Raw genomic sequence first — 6,779 nt, forward strand, 5'->3', positions numbered from 1 at the left:
TTTATATTTTCAAAATTTTTCATACTGAACTTACATTGAGTATATTATATGAAAATATATGTAACATAATATACTTATATACTATATAAATGACTTTTTAATGTGACTTTTTATTTTATTTATTACTAATAAATAATGAAAATGTTATTAATGAAATTAAAAACAATAATGTTTATTAACTATTTAAAGCTAAGTTTATTAATTATTTCACAACACACACATAAATAATAAATTAGGAAAAACCAATGAATACTATATTTTTATGTTTATTAATTGTTGTTGCCATATTTTTTTAGTTAGAATTCAATTTTTGAAAATGCATTAGTTAAACATAAAAGACAAAGAATCCTAAAATAAATTAATTAATAACTTCAGTGTTATACTATTGTAAATAATATGAAAACTTAGAGGAAGTTTATATTTGTACTTCCATTATAATAGATTAGATTTTAATAGATTAGATATTACTTCTAAATCATTTATTAAAAACCCATTAAACCATAAAACTATTAAAAGCAAGATTGTGTTTGTAACTTTAAAGTTTAAACATAATATTATACGTAATCAAATTTTAACTATGAAATTAAGTCAAATGATTTGAATCAAATATAGCTGTACTTTAGACAAAAAATTTGTCGAATATTAGTCTAACAAACAAAATATGCTGCTTTAATTTATAATCATATTTGAACACGTTATCCAAATATACTATATCATAGTATTAAAAAGTTGACAAGTTCAAGAGTTATTCTTAGCTTCACCTATGTAGGTTCATCAACCAATAAAAATTTTATAATCGATATTTTAAAAAAACAATAAAATATTATCAAATTATATTTTAAAAATAGTAGTTACAAACAAAAAGAACTTTTCAAAACTGTTTTTAACATCGTCAAAAAACACTAAATCTTAAACTCTTTGGTATACCCTAAATCCTTTGATAATTCTAAACTCCAAACTCTAAATCTTAGTATATGAAAAATTAATATTTTAATGCCGTCATCAAAATACTAAACCCTAATTCTAAAACCTAAACCCTTGAATAAACACTAGATAATCTTCAACTCCAAATCAAAAATACTGAACACTAAAATTGTAAATTTTAAAAATACTAAAACATTTAATCTTAATCCCTAAAATACATAAGTTTTACTATAAGTTATAAAATGTATAAACTATTAATTATTTTTAAATCAAAATAGTCTTACGATTTAAACAGTATAGATGTATATATACAATTATTTATGAAGTGGATTTTTTTATGTGTCAGCTTCTTCATACTATTAGAAGATTTTGCTTATTTGTCATATTTTTCATAGTTTAAGGTAATTTGCTTATTTATTATGTTTTTAATAATTTTAGTTTTTCTTATTTTTCATATTCTATTTAGTTCAACTTCTGTATTTATTTGTCATATTCCTAATAATTTTAATTGGTAGTTTTTTTTATTGTAAATATTTTTTATATGGTAATTTTACCAATCAAAAATATGAATTCAAATAATACAATCTCTCGCGTTAAAAATTAAAAATCTAGCTTTTACTAAACATATATAATTATTATTTTTGGTTTATAAAATTTTAGTTAAATAAAAGTATTTTTTAATTATTATATATTTTGTTAATATGTATCACTGTGAACTCTAATGAAAATAAATTTATATAAAATACAATAAATACTTTGATGAAAAGGGTTTTGATTTCATAGGTTTTTGTAGATTTATCTTTTGTGTGTGTTTTTAAAGTATTAATAAAACTATAATGGGTTATTATGATGATACTTTGATACTTCTTACATTTGTGGTTTGTTGATAGAATAAATAAAATATTTTCAGTATCAAACTATTATCTGTTTACGTTGTAATAAAAATAGATAAATTATTTTGGATTAATTTAATATTTAAAATTAATTAAACAATTTTATTAAAAATTTAAAACTATGACAAAATTAAATTAGTTGGATATAAAATAATCCGCACATGTGCGGGTACTAGTTCTCTTCTTTATAATGATTAACATAAAAATTAATATTATATTTTATTCAAATAAAAATTATTGTGATAGTATTCTAATGTATTTCATTGATCACAAACTGGTAGATTTAGGTATGGGCATTCGGAATCCCAATCAGTTTCGGTTTTATCTAATCGGGTTTTAGTTTTTGGATTTATCAAAATCAGCCACATTCGGATTATTTGAAAATTTGGTTCGAGATCGGTTCGGGTTTTATTGGGCTCGGTCGGGGTAGTAAATCTTCAAAGAACCGGTACAACTCAAATGTATTTCCAGGTTCGAATCTCAATCAGTTCTTCGGTTTTAAAGTATCTGATTTGTACCTACTTTATAACCAAAACATAAGTAAAATTGGTTTGTTTTGTTTTCAAATACCTAATTTGTACATTTTTGTTGATAAAAAATAGATAAATTATATATTGGATTAATTTAATATTTAAAATTAATTAAATAATTTTATTAAAATTTAAAACTATGACAAAATTTAAACTAGTTGGATATAAATTAATCCGCACATCTGCGGGTACTAGTTCTCTTCTTTATAATGATTAAACATATAAAATTAATATTATATTTTATACAAATAAAATTATTGTGATAGTATTCTAATGTATTTCATTGATCACAAACTGGTAGATTTAGGCATGAGCATTCGGAGTCCCAATCAGTTTCGGTTTTATCTAATCGGGTTTTAGTTTTTGGATTTATCAAAATCAGCGACATTCGGATTATTTGAAAGTTCGGTTCGGAATCGGTTTGGGTTTTATTGGGCTCGGTCGGGGTTAGTAAATTTCCAAAGAACCGGTACAACCCAAATGTATTTCCAGATTCGAGTCCCAATCAGTTCTTCGGTTTTAAAGTATCTGATTTGTACCTACTTTATAACCAAAACATAAGTAAATTTGGTTTGTTTTGTTTTCAAATACCTAATTTGTACATTTTTGTTGATTAAAAAAACAAATAAATAAAATCATAAAACGAAAATCACGACCTCATGAAATGAGAACATTGTTTAATGAAAACAAAATCTAAATCTAAATATTTCAAATTCAACAGCCATCTTTAACCATCAACCTTTTATGTAATAGAACCACCGACCTTTATATAATAGATAAGTATTTTACGTATTCAATATATCTTAATGTATTTTGAATACATATTAGGAATTAAGATCATGTTTGGTATAAGATTTTTATGGACTTTTGAATGCTTCAGGTTTTATTAGATATCTATTTAGATTTGGATTTGATTAGGATAACACCCATAAATCGAATACCAAAAAATAAAATCCATTCAGTATTTATGTCGGGTTCAAATCAGTTCGGATTCATTTTTACCGGATCGAATTCAGTTCGGATTTTCGAGTTCGGTTTATTTGCCCAGTCCTAGATAGATTTAGATTTAATTTGTTGTTATCAAAAGAAATATTTAGTTTTATTATATTTGCAATATATATATATAAATTTAGGAAAGCTCCACAGTTTATTTATTATTAACAAAGTTTAATTTTTGTTTTATGCATTTTTAAATTATAATTTTTTAATTTGAAATTGATAGATTAGATAGATAAAACTCGATAAATCCAAAAAAAAAAAAAGATTTTAAGTTTCCTAAAAAAACTAAAGCTAAACGGAAAACGTGACAAACATAAGAACCAAACTGATGGATTTATGACTTTTATTAGTGTTGGCTAAAACAAAATTATAAGCTTTTAAAAAGATGGATTTATGTTTGGTGTAATATGAGTCCATGTCCATACGGAATGCATTCGCATTACGCATAAGGAAATTAGTTGTGAAATCGGATACGAAATCCGAAATCGTTTACCTAAATATTTTGATATCAAAGTCTAAAACTGAAACCGCAGGGGTATCACAGACATATTAACGACGTCCTATAAGAAAGAAAAGAGAACGTTTTATAACCGAGTAAGAAAATTAAATCCCTTCTTCTAGAGTTAAGAGATTTGAGAAGCCTTTCTCTGCACATCCAAAAGCTTTCTCCATGTATCAATCTGTGTCCTCACAGAGACAGTGTTAGGATATCTCCAGGTCCCACATTGTAGTGTGCAAGTGACTTCTTGTCGTCCTCCAGAACCCCCGATTTTCCACTTAACTTGTACTTGACCGCTGGAATTTCGATCACTTGAGCTATTCGCTGCTTCAAAAATAGAACACTTACGGACAATTCCACCTTCAACGTAAATCCTTGTCGGTTGGGAAAAGAAACCGTAAGTGAAGCTGCACCTGGAATATGTGTAAAAACTACTAAGTCAAGAGGAAGAATAAAGAAGGAAAGAAAGACATCACAAGAGTGTGTAGAAAGAAAGCATTACCGGATGCTGAGCAAGAAATTGGTTTTCTGGAACAAGAACCCAGTCATCAAGCTTTTGTCTCTTAGCATCTGGTCCTTGAGGTGGTAGCTCTTGAACCTCCTCGATGGCAAATGGTTTGGATACAGAATCATGCCAATCAATCATTGCCCTCTCCCCCTGCTCTAGCCATTTACGCTCCTTGACAGGATCATCCTGTTGAATACGTTGTTTGAAACCCTGCTGAACGGCCCCTGTGTAATCGGCACTCTTATACAGCTTTTCTCTAGAGTCTTTGGGGGGCTTCAGCACTTTCTCAAATCCCTGTTTACACTCCTTGTAAAAAGCGTTCCAGCTATGTTTTGGACTAAGAAACTCAAGCTGGGTCATATGATTTCTCAGAGCCCACACAAAATAATGCCCATACCACACTGAAAACTGAGCTGTGACCTTAATTGTATCAAGCTCCTTAAGGAAGTCTAAACTGCAGAAGGTTGGGCAGAGACAGGATATGATGCTTACAGAAGGTATTAGTGTCATCCATTGATCTTGGCTTGACTTCTATTCTCAACGGTGTAGTAAGCTAGCCTGCGCTGGTAATATTCGTGATATTCATCGAAGAGTCCCTCAAAAGTTGAACCTTGGATCATTAGCTTGAGAATCCCTGAGGTCCTTCTCAAAGACCGGCCCATCTATGGAAAAAGATTAGCTTCGCTCCCTCAGGAAATTGAATCTAACATCATTCAGCATTATCTCACTCTCATATTTGGAAACGAAACTTGCCGTTTTCTCGACAATAGTCTTAGTAGCAATATCCTCAGGTGGCTGAACGATTTCATTCTCCGCCATTTTTTCTACATTAAGAAGCACCGAAATCACAATCAGATTTTGACCTAGAAAATCGCTACCGCAAACTGTCTAATCTACGAACTAAGAGAAAACACCGCACCGCAACCGGGAACCGCCGTGAAGAAGCTGAGAACGAACGATTTGGCGATTTGCAGCTTTCCCTGTGGACTGAGCTGTGAGTGGCGTGGCGAGAAATAACAGGAATCCGCGGCTGTATATCATCTTTTCTCCTTTTCTTCGGCTTTCGCTGCTATACCTATTCCAATAATTAAAAGAAACAGAAAAACAAAAATGCAAACTGAATGAATTCAAGAATTGTTGATTAAACCAGAAAAGAAAAAAAAATATATATATATATACATACACCCAGTTTTTTTTTCTCTTTTAAAGAACTTGAGAAACTTGTATGGTGGAAGAGATGATGCAGTTGTTATGATGTTTAGTTGTTTAAATAGGGAAAGATTTAAGGGTCATTAAATGTATTTTAATACTATGCATCTAAATCGGCCAGGTACCCCTTTATTTGGTAACTAGGTGATTCTCCCCGTGCTCATGTACGGAAATAAATATTTACAAATAAATACTTTATTTGTTTGTTTATATGTTTTAAGTAATCTTTTATTTGTATGTATGAAAATTGTATTAAATATCTTTATGTTTTAAGTATGATATTTTGTATTATTTCAACCTTTTTTCTTTGAGTTGTATATAGACTCAAAATTAATGATGATTTGTCTCATTAGGTTAAATTATCGTATTAGTAGGTAATTCAGTTTATCTTCTTATATTTGTAAATATATTTCATAAAATTTTGTATAATTGATATATTTTATTTTATAAAAATAGAAAAAAGTAAATCAGATATTCATTGATAAACATAACTTGTAAAATATTAAAATTTATTCATGTAAATGAATATATGCAAAATAGATACGTCATAATAATTGGTTGATTGTTCATATTTTGATTGATTTCATTACTTGGATTTGGTATATTGGGCTATATAATTTTTTAATCATAATGTTTTGGTTATAATTAGACTAAAATAAAAATATTTTGCTAATTACGTTTTTTAGCTTACCTTAGGTTCATAAATATTTATGTATATTTATATATGTTTTTGATAATAAGTCTATATTTTGAAATTTGATAGATATTTTCTGTTTTTTATGTTTTTGGAAAAATATGAAGAAAAATACAAATAAATTTCGTTTATGTATAATCAATCTTTTTATTCTAGAAATATTATTATCTTATAGAAAAATGTCTAAATTATTTTATTAATATTAAAATTTTATTTTTCTTATCAAAAATTTTAATACAAATTTGATTTAACTGAACATTAAAATTAAGATAAAAACAATTTAGTTTATTTTGAATTATATTTAAGAATGTGCATGTATATATTTAAAATTATAATCTTAGGTAGATTTTTCTATCTATTTATTTTAATTAAATATATTAAATAAATATGGAAAATTGCATAATTGTCAAAAATTAAAATTAAAAAATATTTATAAAATCTGTAGATATATATATAAGAAACTAATGATTTTACGATTTAATTTGATTTTATGATTTATTTTTTTTATAATTTTGTAAAATTA

General features: G+C 27.0%; 1 long non-coding RNA gene across 1 annotated transcript; it reads right to left on the minus strand.

The window, feature by feature from the left end:
• Positions 1–5,042: 5,042 nt before the first annotated feature.
• Positions 5,043–5,611, minus strand: LOC130507081 (uncharacterized). Its single transcript, XR_008942198.1, has 3 exons — positions 5,537–5,611; positions 5,273–5,428; positions 5,043–5,177 (listed from the first exon to the last, which is right to left on the minus strand). It is a non-coding gene; the product is annotated as an uncharacterized LOC130507081 (long non-coding RNA).
• Between the last annotated feature and the right edge of the window lie 1,168 nt (positions 5,612–6,779).

Source organism: Raphanus sativus, unplaced genomic scaffold (genome assembly GCF_000801105.2).
Source record: "Raphanus sativus cultivar WK10039 unplaced genomic scaffold, ASM80110v3 Scaffold4002, whole genome shotgun sequence".
NCBI classification, from domain to species: domain Eukaryota; kingdom Viridiplantae; phylum Streptophyta; class Magnoliopsida; order Brassicales; family Brassicaceae; genus Raphanus; species Raphanus sativus.